This window comes from Pelophylax lessonae, assembly GCF_965119305.1.
Source record: "Pelophylax lessonae genome assembly, chromosome: 7".
NCBI lineage: Eukaryota > Metazoa > Chordata > Amphibia > Anura > Ranidae > Pelophylax > Pelophylax lessonae.
Genome location: NC_138774.1, coordinates 16064629 through 16078765, shown reverse-complemented (window position 1 = coordinate 16078765; position 14137 = coordinate 16064629). Strand labels below are relative to the sequence as shown.

General features: G+C 41.6%; 1 protein-coding gene across 1 annotated transcript in view; it reads left to right on the top strand.

Moving 5' to 3' along the window:
- Positions 1–14137, top strand: part of XPNPEP2 (X-prolyl aminopeptidase 2) — a 178143-nt gene that overhangs the window by 33984 nt on the left and 130022 nt on the right. The window lies entirely within an intron of this gene.

Below are 14137 nucleotides of genomic sequence, written 5' to 3'. Positions count from 1 at the left end.
AGGGGTCTCCTCCTGGACCCAGGAACTCTGCTCTCCAGGCTATTTATGAGCTCTTCCACCACCTTCTGGACACACTTCCCCAGGGATTGGTTGGGGACCAATACAGTGACGGGGAAAAAAGTATTTAATCCCCTGCTGATTTTGCACGTTTGCCCACTGACAAAGAAATGATCAGTCTATAATTTTAATGGTCGGTTTATTTTAACAGTGAGAGACAGAATAACAACAAAATTATCCAGAAACACGCATTTCAAAAAAGTTATAAATTGATTTGCATTTTAACCTGCCTGGCAGTCTGATTATGTCAGTATTTTTGAATGTCATAGCGGTACATTGTTTTGCATGGAAATCTGTTGTTTTATATTGTAGGCCTGTAATTCTTGGGAATAAAACAGTAAAAGTGAATAAAAATATGAATAAATTAATTATTAAATGTAATTAATAAATTATTTATTACATTAATAAATTATTAATAAAAAAATATTAATACAAATAAATGGAATAAAACAGTAAAAGTGCAGGCAGGGCACTGGACAAAGCATTAGGGACAAAACAGAGGTTTGATACAGAAATGTAATCCCAACAGATTACAATGTATCATGTCATGTTTTGTGTACTTTTTTTTTTCATTTCCCGCCAGGTTCGCCCGCAGGGAAGGGAACCCCCGGAAGACGGATGCCGGTGTTCTATCAGAATACCGCTACCTATCAGATTCTGCAACCGGAAGTGACGTTCGGAAAGAAAAAGGTACTGCGCATGCGCCATACGTTCCAACATGGCCGCTATGCATTCCAATAGCTTTCCTAATGTGACAGAACATGAAGCAGCTGCAGACATCTTACACCCAAGCAAGTCTTGAATTTTTAATGTATTTTAGCAGTAAACTCACCTTATAGACTGAATAACAGTATAACATTTCTATTATTATGGAAATATAGTAAATATAGCGAGAAACCTGCAGGTAGAAGGTGGCGACGGCCATCTTGGTACACCCCGCACTGCTCAGCGACAAACTGATTATATAGTGAAATGGACTATTTCATTCGGTCTAAAGTATATAAGGTGAGTTTACTGCTAAAATCAGTTTGAAATCCAATGGGTGTAAGAACATATCTGCTGCTGCTTCGTGTTCTGTCACATGGAAAGCTATTGGAACGCATAGTGCTCATGTTGGAACACATGGCGCATGCGCAGTAAGTTTTATCGTCCGAACGTGACTTCTGGTTGCAGAATCTGATAGGTAGCGGTAGCGGTATTCTGATAAAATCCCGGCATCAGCTGGAGGACATCGGGGGATCCTAGGGATAAGGTAACTTTCACTACAGGGTAATCCTGAGTGTGGCTCGGGGTTACCGCTTTTGGTACTGAAAATTAACCCCGAGCCACACTCAGGATTACCCCCACGTCGCTGGCTCACTCACCCTGGACTGACGTGGAGGGCAGGAAGCGGTGGCTTCCCCCAGCGGCGGCTTCCCCTGCATATCCTCCCTCCTCCTCCTTGGCCAATAGCATGGCCTCTCCTTTCGGCCAATCGGGAAATGGGTCTCAGGACCCACTTCCTGATTGGCTGGGAGGAGGATCCGTGTGATAATAGCAAATATTAATTTGCTACTGTCACACAACTGGGTGGGCCCCGAGCCCACCCTTTTTTGAAGCCGATTAGAGCCTCTGGCTCTAATCACGTGCTTCAAAAAAAAAAAATTGGAATCCATGCATCCGGCGCCCTGCATGTAGATTGGGGGGCCGGACTCATGGATAGGGGGGGCGGCGCCCCTGTGCCCCCAATGCACCAGCCGCCACTGTTAATGAGTGAAATAAGTATTTGCCTCCCTTGCAAAACATGACTTAGTATTTGGTGGCAAAACCCTTGTTGACAATCACTGAGGTCAGACGTTTCTTGTAGTTGCCCACCAGGTTTGCACACATCTCAGGAGGGATTGTGTCCCACTCCTCTTTGCAGTTCCTCCTAAAATCTTTAAGGTTTTGAGGCTGACGTTTGGAAACTCAAACCTTCAGCTTCCTCCACATATTTTCTATGTACTGCCATTAATGGCTTGAAATCATGACTCATTGTTTACTATTGTGATGCTGTGATTGGCCCACAGCTATCACATGGTACAGGGTTCTGTGATTGTCCCAGGTACCATGTGATCACTAATAAATCCCAGTGTTATAGTGTATCCATACAGTATTTCAAATAAATAACTATATATATATATATATATATACAGTGCCTTGCGAAAGTATTCGGCCCCCTTGAACTTTGCAACCTTTTGCCACATTTCAGGCTTCAAACATAAAGATATAAAACTGTAATTTTTTGTGAAGAATCAACAACAAGTGGGACACAATCATGAAGTGGAACGAAATTTATTGGATATTTCAAACTTTGTTAACAAATAAAAAGCTGAAAAATTGGGCGTGCAAAATTATTCAGCCCCTTTACTTTCAGTGCAGCAAACTCTCTCCAGAAGTTCAGTGAGGATCTCTGAATGATCCAATGTTGACCTAAATGACTAATGATGATAAATAGAATCCACCTGTGTGTAATCAAGTCTCCCTATAAATGCACCTGCACTGTGATAGTCTCAGAGGTCCGTTTAAAGCGCAGAGAGCATCATGAAGAAAAAGGAACACACCAGGCAGGTCCGAGATACTGTTGTGGAGAAGTTTAAAGCCGGATTTGGATAAAAAAGATTTCCCAAGCTTTAAACATCCCAAGGAGCACTGTGCAAGCGATAATATTGAAATGGAAGGAGTATCAGACCACTGCAAATCTACGAAGACCTGGCCGTCCCTCTAAACTTTCAGCTCATACAAGGAGAAGACTGATCAGAGATGCAGCCAAGAGGCCCATGATCACTCTGGATGAACTGCAGAGATCTACAGCTGAGGTGGGAGACTCTGTCCATAGGACAACAATCAGTCCTATACTGCACAAATCTGGCCTTTATGGAAGAGTGGCAAGAAGAAAGCCATTTCTTAAAGATATCCATAAAAAGTGTCGTTTAAAGTTTGCCACAAGCCACCTGGGAGACACCAAACATGTGGAAGAAGGTGCTCTGGTCAGATGAAACCAAAATCAAACTTTTTGGCAACAAAACGTTATGTTTGGCGAAAAGCAACACAGCTCATCACCCTGAACACACCATCCCCACTGTCAAACATGGTGGTGGCAGCATCATGGTTTGGGCCTGCTTTTCTTCAGCAGGGACAGGGAAGATGGTTAAAATTGATGGGAAGATGGATGGAGCCAAATACAGGACCATTCTGGAAGAAAACCTGATGGAGTCTGCAAAAGACCTGAGACTGGGACGGAGATTTGTCTTCCAACAAGACAATGATCCAAAACATAAAGCAAAATCTACAATGGAATGGTTCACAAATAAACATATCCAGGTGTTAGAATGGCCAAGTCAAAGTCCAGACCTGAATCCAATCGAGAATCTGTGGAAAGAACTGCTGTTCACAAACGCTCTCCATCCAACCTCACTGAGCTCGAGCTGTTTTGCAAGGAGTAATGGGCAAAAACTTCAGTCTCTTGATGTGCAAAATGGATAGAGACATACCCCAAGCGACTTACAGCTGTAATCGCAGCAAAAGGTGGCGCTACAAAGTATTAACTTAAGGGGGCTGAATAATTTTGCACGCCCAATTTTTCAGTTTTTTATTTGTTAAAAATGTTTGAAATATCCAATAAATTTCGTTCCACTTCATGATTGTGTCCCACTTGTTGTTGATTCTTCACAAAAAATTACAGTTTTATATCTTTATGTTTGAAGCCTGAAATGTGGCAAAAGGTCGCAAAGTTCAAGGGGGCCGAATACTTTCGCAAGGCACTGTGTATATATATATATATATATATATATATATATATATGTTACGACACCCCAAAGTATGAAAGGGGTTACAGTCGTCTAGGATAATCCACTCCCAAACACCCGGACAGCTATCGACCACTCCAATCCGCCATACATGAAGCACATCAATAATTCCCCCCCAAGTACCGAGACAAGGCTCTGTAGTGAGGTTTGATCAAGAGTAACTCTCTTCTCTTTTATTGCAAGAAACACAACACTTATATATACTTTGAGAATACCACATGAACAATGACTGTGTAATTACAGCCAGGTGAGCTCATTAACATACTTATCAATAGTCGCAGACCCTATTAACATACTGTCCTATTTTAGACAAAAGCACTGAGTTAATCAGTAGACATTCTTTAGGAGGGGGCTGCTGGAAGCAATCCCCCCCTCAATCTGCAGCTAATACCCATTGAATTTGCAGACATAGTGACAACCTCTTTAAAGGAATTTGGAGCGTAGCAGCTAAAACATAGGGGAACAAAGTCTTTTAAAGCCTGGTCCATAGTCCAAAGGCAGCAGGCGGGCAACCAGGCTTCTCCAATGCAATGGGGCAAGATTGGTCTCGTCACAATATATATATATATATATATATCTTTTTATTTATTTGAAATACTGTATGGATACACTATAACACTGGGATTTATTATTGGCAGAGTTTGTGCTGCTTAAATTGCAATTATTACGATTTATTTTTAATATCTGTTTTCCTTAGGGACTTCTAAGCAGCAGCAGCTCTTGCTTCCTTTTTTCATTATAGATTGGCATGAGTGTTTTTTTAGTTTTTGACCATGTGATCACTGGTGACCAATCTCAGATCACACACAGTAGCAAACAATGATGTCATAAATGGATTCCATTTTTCCACTCTTGTTTACTAGGAGTATTGTGATCGCACAGCGATGATATCTGGGCCGCTCATAGTGGTCCGCTACTGAGCACTGAAATCCTGTGGACACGGCGATTGCAGATCACGCTACTGCGTGTCCCAGCGGGCGCCCCAGTGTGCACGAGCACCAGTAAGTCACAGTGCCTGGGGAAGCCGCTAGCCAGTGGTTGGCTGGTCAGCAAGTGGTTTAACCTGACCATTGCAAGCCCCCCTGTCAATGGTAATTGGTTTGTCTCAATCCTCTAACTGACACTTTTTCTGGACAGCTTGGTCTGTTAAAAGAAGTTGAAAAATTTCAGACATAATGACAGGGTTAGTAATTAGATACTATAATACACCTTTCTATGGCTGTAATCTCTTTTTTTTATTTTGTCCTCATTTTATCTCTCAGATAATCTTTTATAATTGACTTTGCACCGTGCCTAATTATTTTCTCCTGCTCAGAACAAAAGCAGTAAATGATTGACAGAGTAATAAGAGTGAATCACCGGTTTATGGTTATGGTTTTTTTTAAATAGCCGGAATTCTGCTGTAACATAAAAAAGATTGTGCAAAATTATCTGATGTGATTATAGAGGAAGAAATTGAAATTTATTTGCTTCTAGAGTTCACCTAAAAAGTGATATTACATCCCTGATATCAGAACATTGATATCAATAATCCTGACAAGGAAAGGGCTGAGATATAAGATTAGCAAAAAAAAAAAAATGACAACAATAACCACTTCTGGATGGGAAGATTTTCCCCCCGTAATGACCAGGCCATATTTTGCGATTCGGCACTACATTAATTTAATGGACAATTGCGCGGTCATGTGACGCTGTACCCAAACAAAATTTGATGTCCTTTTTTTCCCACAAACAGAGCTTTCTTTTGGAGGTATTTGATCACCTGTGGGATTTTTATTTTTCGTGCTATAAACAAAAAAACAGCGACAATTCTGAGAAAAAAATAATAATATTTCCCACTTTCTGTTATATAACATTCCCAAAAAAAAAAAAGTGTAAAAATCTAAATTTTCAACATTTTAGGCCAATTTGTTTTCTGCTACATATTTTTGGTAAAAAAAAAAAAATTGCAATAAGCGTATTTTGATTGGCTTGCGCAAAAGTTATCGCGTCTGCAAACTACGTGAAAGATTTGTCATTTTTTTTTTTTACTAGTAATGGCGGCGATCTGCGATTTGTAGCGGAACTGCGACATTGCGGCGGACAGATCGGACCCCTGACATTTTGTACACTTTTGGGGGGACCAGTGACATTACTACAGTAATCAGTGCTAAAAATATGCACTCTCACTGTAATAATGACACTGGCAGGGAAGAGGTTATCATTGTGGGTGAACAAGGGGTTAAATGTGAGCCTAGGGGAGTGATTCTAACTGTATGGGGGGCGTGGCTTGTGAAATGATCACAGAGACATGCGATCCTATACAGCAGGATCACAGGCGTTCTGTGATCACTCCAGGGAGAAGAACAGTCGGCTGTGTTTACAACAGCTGCCCATTCTTCTCTCTCAGTGGGGAGCGGTCGCGGGTGTCCGGCGCCAATCAGAGCCGTAGGTCTATGTCGGTTCGCACAGGAGGGCCGCACTGCTGCACCGCCCCGGAGGATTTGGCTGCTCAAAGACCAGGGCCTATTTTGCGATTCGGCACTGCATGATTTTAACGGACAATTGCGCAGTCGTGCGACGCTGTACCCAAATGAAATTGACGTCCTTTTTTTCCCCACAAACAGAGCTTTCTTTTGGTGGTCTTTGATCACCTGTGCGATTTTTAATTTTTGCGCTATAAACAAAAAAAAGAGCGACAATTTTGAAAAAATAACAATATTTTTCACATATTATATGAAATTCCCCCCCAAAAAAATTAAAAATCAAAAATTTTTTAACATTTTAGGCCAATTTGTTTTCTGCTACATATTTTTGGTGAAAAAAATCGCAATAAGCGTATTTTCATTGGTTTGCGCAAAAGTTATTGTGTTTACTAACTACGGGAAAGATTTATGTAATTTTTTTTTTTTTTAACTAGTAATGGCGGCGATCTGCGATTTTTTTTGTGGGACTGCGACATTGCGGCCGGACAGATCGGACCCTTGACTGACATTTTTGACACTTTTGGGGGTACCAGTGACATTACTACAGTAATCAGTGCTATACATATGCACTGTTACTGTAAAAATGACACTAGCAGGGAAGGGGTTAACTTTATTAGAGATCCAGGGGTTAAGTGTGTCCCTAGGGGCGTGCTTCTAACTGTCAAGGGGCGTGGCTTTTGATGTAACCACAGAGACATACGATCCTACATAGCAGGATCGTATGATCTCTGCAGTTACACCAAGGAGAATGACAGACGGCTTTGTTTACATCAGCCGCCTGCCTTTCTCCCTCTCCAGCGGGAGATTGCGAGTGATCGGTGAACATCGGAGCCACCGGTCACTTGCGCAGTGATGGCAGTGAACGAGTGGGGGCCCCCGATTGGCTCGCGGGCGAGTGACGTACCGATACGTCGCTTTGCCCTGGAGGGACTGACCTCCCCAGTATATGTACTTGCGGCGGTCGGCAAGTGGTTAAAGTGTCATATCTGGGTATGTTAGTCAATCTGCACATGACGCGCTGGTTAAGTGTATCATCTGCCCTCTTCCTTTTTGGGATGGATGGACTATGGGGACATTGCAGCCTTCCGGGGGGGACTTGACCTGAGTTGGGGTGAGTGGACATGGTCCTTACCTCCCCATGGGAGTCACGGCATTTTAATGCGTGAGATCACAATATTACCCATTTGGTGATTCATGCAAAGGTTTCAACTATCTACATTTGGATATATTTTGCATGTTTCTTTGTTTTATTTTTTCTTTCTTTTCTTCTTTATCTTTTCTTTCCTATCTTCCCTAGATACTTGCTGGCATGGGAGATGGGTACAGTGTGTAACACATGTCTTTATGATCAAATGGCTACCCTAACGATAGCCTCTTATAATGTCAGGGGCCTAAATTTTGCTGCAAAACTACAAAAAGTGCTTAGAGAGTTGAAAAATGCAGCATGTTCAATAATATTTTTGCAGGAAACTCATCTTACTCATACTGTTAAGATATATGACATTTTGTTTATATGCCCTTATACAGCTTATCCATTGATCTACAGTCATATGAATATGTTGTCTGTTTGTTAACCAGGAAGTGTTTAAATAAAGTTGCACTCACTAAAAAAAAAAAAAGAGAAAAAGAGGCAGCAGAAACTGCAGTGTGTGTTCCTGAGAAAACTAAAGCATGGTTCCTGTGTGAGTTTGTCCTCCATCAGAGATCTGCTATAATCCGGTTATCCTATCTCTTAAGTAAAAAATGGCAACAGGTTATGGGCCCAGGAGAGAGGGAACAAGCCGATGGAACAGGCTGCTTTTCGATGGAGATGAGAAAAATTATGAGCTGTGGGAGACAAAATTCCTAGGCCATCTGCGCTTGATGAATCTTAAAGAAACGATCCTGCAGGATCCACCAGACGGAACAGACCCTGTACAAGACAGGAATAAGAATGAGGAAGCTTATGCTGAGTTAATACAATTCCTGGATGATAAAAGTCTATCTCTTATAATGAGAGAAGCAACTGATAATGGAAGAAAAGCGCTGAAAATCCTGAGAGATCATTATGCTGGCCAAGGTAAGCCACGTATCATAAATTTATACACAGAACTAACATCTCTTCAGAAGTCTGAATGTGAAAGTGTCACAGACTATATCATACGCACAGAAACAGCGATTACAGCACTTAGAAATGCAGGAGAGACCCTCAGTGATGGACTGTTAGTCGCTATGATTCTTAAAGGCCTGCCTGAATCATTCAAACCATTTGCAATCCACATAACACAAGGTAAAGAAGATATGACGTTTACTGACTTTAAAACTCAGTTAAGGATTTTTGAGGACACTGAAAAATATCACAGCAGCACAAGCACTGATAATGTAATGAAAATCAGCACCCCTGTTGTACCAACAAGGGAGAAAGACATCATTGTCTGCTACAGTTGTCATCAGAAAGGTCACAAAGCTAATGCATGTCCATACAAAATGAATAAGAGGAAGACAAATTGGTGTAATTATTGCAAGAGCTCCACTCACAGTGAGACATTGTGCAGACGAAAGGCACGAGACAATGTAAAGCAGGTAGTGGATGATACAGAACAAACATTTGCTTTTAAAATAAGTGAAGACCAGTTAAACAATCCCAAAACAAAAAGCCTGATGGTAGATACAGGAGCAACATCGCATATTATCACAGACATCAAGAAATTTAAAAGATTTGACACCTCGTTTAAGCCAGAGAAACATTACATGGAGTTGGCAGATGGGAAAAGAACTTCCGGTGTAGCACTCAAGAGAGGCGACGCTGAGGTGTACCTAATGGACAGTATGGGAAGACAAAGGAGGACATTGCTACAGAACGCATTGTTTATCCCCACATATCCACAAGACATTTTCTCTGTTGAAGCAGCAACAAGAAATGGGGCGTCTGTTGAATTCAGACAAGATGACAGTATTCTGATCCATAAGAATGGTACAAAATTTGTTATAAAGAAATACAACAGGCTTTACTATTTGAACACCTATAAGGAATGCGATGACAGTTGTTACGGTTGTTATGATATTCAGACATGGCATGAAATCCTAGGTCATTGTAATTACGATGATATCTTGAAACTACAGAATCTAGTAGATGGAATGAAGATCCAAGGTAAGGTTGATAAGTCCAACCTGAATTGTGAGATTTGTATCCAAGGGAAATTTGCTCAGAGTAGAAACAGGGAGCCTGACACCCGTGCAAAATACCCACTTGAACTAGTACACACAGATTTAACAGGTCCTATAGAGCCAGTTGCAAAGGACGGATTCAAATACGTCATAGGATTCACTGATGATTATTCTGGTGCAGTGTTTGTATACTTTCTGAAAAACAAGAGTGACACAGTTCTAGCCACAGAGAAGTTTATCGCTGATACTGCCCCCTATGGGATCATCAAGAGAATGAGGTCAGACAATGGTACCGAATTCACATCGAATGACTTCCAGTCACTACTCATAAAGAAGAGCATAAGACATGAGACTTCAGCACCTTATTCACCACATCAAAATGGAACAGCTGAAAGAAACTGGAGAACACTGATAGAGATGGCAAGATGTATGCTAATAGAGAGCAAAGTACCAAAAGAGTTATGGACATATGCAGTGATGACAGCAGCTATGATTCGAAATAGATGTTTTAACAATCGTTTGAAGCAAACGCCATACAACATACTGACAGGGAAGAAACCAGACTTATCAAAAATGAAGATTTTTGGGTCAGAATGTTTTGCATACAAACACGATAAGAAAAAGCTGGATCCAAAATGCACAAAAGGAATTTTTGTAGGATATGACAAAAATAGTCCTTCTTACCTAGTGTATTACCCTGAAACTGGCAAAGTCTTCAAGCACAGACTAGTAAAATTCATTGAAAAGGATGTAATCGAGAAACAAACTCAGACTGAGCTGTTGGACAATAATGATGATTTCTATGAGGAAAGGAGTGTAATTCCTGTATCAGGTCCAATGACTAATGAGACCCCAGATTCTTTAGAGAAGATTGTAGAGGACAAAGATGAAGACCATGGTACAAGATACCCTACAAGAAATAGAAAAACTCCTCAGTATTTAAATGACTATGTACTAGAATCTGTTGGTGATGATCAGGTACTGATGAACATAGATTACTGCTATAGAGCACATGATGTACCTCAGACCTTCAGAGAAGCTATGGAAACACCCCAGTCACAAAGTTGGTTAAATGCAATGAAAGATGAGATGGAGTCACTAAAGGAGAATGATACCTTCAAATTGACCACATTACCAGAAGGCAAACATTCAGTGGGGGGTAGATGGGTGTATGCAATAAAAAGCAATGCAGATGGAACTGAAACGTACAAAGCCAGATTTGTGGCAAAAGGCTATAATCAAGTAAAGGGAACCGACTACATGGAAACTTTTTCTCCAACTGCGAATTTTACTTCATTACGCATTTTGATGCAAATGGCAGCACAATATGATTTAATCTTGCATCAAATGGATGTGAAGACAGCTTACTTGCATGCCCCAATTGATTGTGATATATATATAGACCAACCAGAAGGTTTTGAGATCAAAGATGACACAAATAAAAAGCTAGTTCTCAAACTAAAAAAGTCACTGTATGGTCTTAAGCAATCGGGAAGAAACTGGAACAAGATGCTACATGGTTATCTATGTTCAAATGCATTCATACAAAATTCTGTAGACCATTGTGTTTATGTCAAACAGAACAGAGATGAACAAGCAATATTACTAATATGGGTGGATGATCTCATCATTGCTGCAAGCAATGAAAAACTACTCAATGATGTGAAGTCAACACTTGCGACAAAATTCAAAATGAAGGATCTTGGAAAACTGAACTATTTTTTGGGCATTGATTTTAGACAGACTAATGAAACGGTGAAGATGAATCAGAAGAGATACATTTTGAAAATGATAGAAAGATTTGGTATGTCAGATTGTAAACAGAGATCTACTCCTTGTGAACAAAAATTAGATTTCGACGACAAAAGTGAACTTGCAGATGTAAAAAGCTATCGGGAGATAGTAGGCAGTTTGATTTATGTGGCTACGTGTACAAGACCGGATTTGAGTTGGACTATAAGCAAACTGTCACAACACTTTTCACAACCAAGTGTACAACACATGATCACGGCCAAACACGTACTGAGATATTTGAAAGGAACTGTCAATTTTGAACTATGCTACAGAAAATGTAAAGAGAAGTTAAAACTAGAGGCGTATAGTGATGCCAGTTGGGCCTCAGACCAGATTGATAGGAGAAGCACAACAGGATATTGTTTTAGCCTGACTGAAAATGGACCTCTGATTTCTTGGAAATCAAAGAAACAACCAACAATTGCACTATCTTCATGTGAAGCTGAATATATAGCATTAGCTGCAACCACACAGGAGAGTCTATATCTTGCACAACTGCTGAGAGAATTGGACAGTGAATGTCAGTTTGAGCCAGTGAAGATTTTTGAAGACAATCAGAGTGCGATAGCTCTCGCAAAGAACCCAGTTTACCATCAAAGATGCAAACATATTGACATTAAATTCCATTTCCTTAGGTCTATTCTGAGTGAAGGCAAGATAGATCTTGAGTATTGTTCTACGGATAAAATGGTAGCTGATGTTATGACTAAACCAATAACAAAGTTTAAGCTTGATAGATTTGTGAGTTATATTTTTGGAGTATAGAGAGTAAAATGATGTAACTGTACTAAACTATTTTTCATAAGCAGTATAAGAGCAAGTGGGGGTGTTAAGATATATGACATTTTGTTTATATGCCCTTATACAGCTTATCCATTGATCTACAGTCATATGAATATGTTGTCTGTTTGTTAACCAGGAAGTGTTTAAATAAAGTTGCACTCACTAAAAAAAAAAAAAAGAGAAAAAGAGGCAGCAGAGACTGCAGTGTGTGTTCCTGAGAAAACTAAAGCATGGTGCCTGTGTGAGTCTGTCCTCCATCAAAGATCTGCTATAATCCGGTTATCCTATCTCTTAAGTAAAAAATGGCAACACATACAACATCTGTGAAATTATTTTCACCACAATATCCACAATGGTTTTATAGTCTGTCAGACACGAATAAAGCTAAGGGGATGGCCATTGGTTTTAGAAGACATGTGTCTTCTTTTTGCCTCAGGAAGATGTTAGCAGACGACCACGGTCGTTATCTGTTTTTGAAAGGCCACATGGGTAATGTACAATGTACTTTAGTTAATGTTTATGGACCAAACCATAACCAACCTCCTTTTTTGTCTCAAATACTGCTGAAATTATCAGAATTTGGGGAAGGGGTAATTGTTTTAGCAGGGGATATCAATATGACATTCGACCCCTTATTAAACACCTCCCACAGTGCTGTATTTTGGCCTAGGCCAACAAGGCCCAGGCCTAGGGCGGCACTTTGCAGGGGGGCGTCAAAAAAGTCACCCCCCCCTCCACCTTAGACTCTACTGGCCACTGATTGCTAGAGCTGCCTCTCTCACCCTCCCCTCTCTCTCTCATCCCCCCTCTCTCCTGCACCCCCCCTCTCTTTCTCTCTCTCATCCCCCCTCCCTCTCTCTCTCTCACCCCCCTCTCACTTCCTCACATCCTTCCTCTTTCTCTCTCTCTCACCCCCCTCTCTCTCTTACCCCCCTGCTCTCTCTCTCTCACCCCCTCTCACTTCCTCACACCCCCCCTCTCTTTCTCTCTCTCACCCCCCCTCTCTCTCTCTCACCCCCTCTCTTTCTCTCATCCCCCTCTCTTTCTCTCATCCCCCTCTCTCTCTCTCACCCCCTCTCTCTCTCTCATCCCCCTCTCTCTCTCTCATCCCCCTCTCTCTCTCACCCCCCTCTCTCTCTCATCCCCCCTCTCTCTCTCATCCCCCCTCTCTTTCTCTCATCCCCCTCTCTCCCATTCCCCTCTCTCTCTCACCCTCCCTCTCTCTCACCCCCTCCTCTCTCTCTCACCCCCCTCTCACTCTCACCCCCCTCTCACTCCCTCAACCCCCCTCTCTCTCACCCCCTCTCTCTCCCTCACATCTTTCTCTCATCCCCCCTCTCTTTCTCTTTCTCATCCCCCCCTCTCCCTCCATCACCCACCCCCTCTCTCTCATCCGTCCTCTCTCCCTCCCTCCCTCACCCCCCCTCCCTCACCCCCCCCTCTCTCCCTCCCACACCCCCCCCTCTCTCTCCCACCCCCCTCTCATGATATCTCTGGGGTTCATGCTGGGATGTGTAGTCCTTCAATTTTGGAGGGAGTCACATCCATTAAAAACAAAGGATTGGGGCAAATTTACATAGGAGGGGGGCGCCCAATTTTATTTTTGCCTAGGGCAGCACAAAACAAAAATACACCACTGACTTCCCAGTCTCGTTCCCTTATCCCCTTTAAATGATTGTCAGCGGTAAAGAAGAAGCTTCATGATTTGCAGTTGGTGGATACTTGGGGTCTGCTGCATCCTAAAAATAGAGACTATTCTTATTACTCTAAGATTCATGATTCCTATTCTCGCTTAGATCATATATTTATTGATCACTTCCACCTCCCTCTTCTCCTTTTGGCCTCTATATGTGTTGCCTCTGTTTCAGATCATGCCCCGGTATTTGCCTGTATAGCTTTCCCTTCTCTTCCGTCTCGCACTAATAATTGGAAACTCAATGACTATCTTTTAACGAATCCGATTGATGTTGGCTCACTGTCTGAAACAATACGTCAATACTTCTCAGATATTCCGCAGAGATCCCCCCCATCCCTACTTTGGGAAGCTCATAGGGCTACTATGAG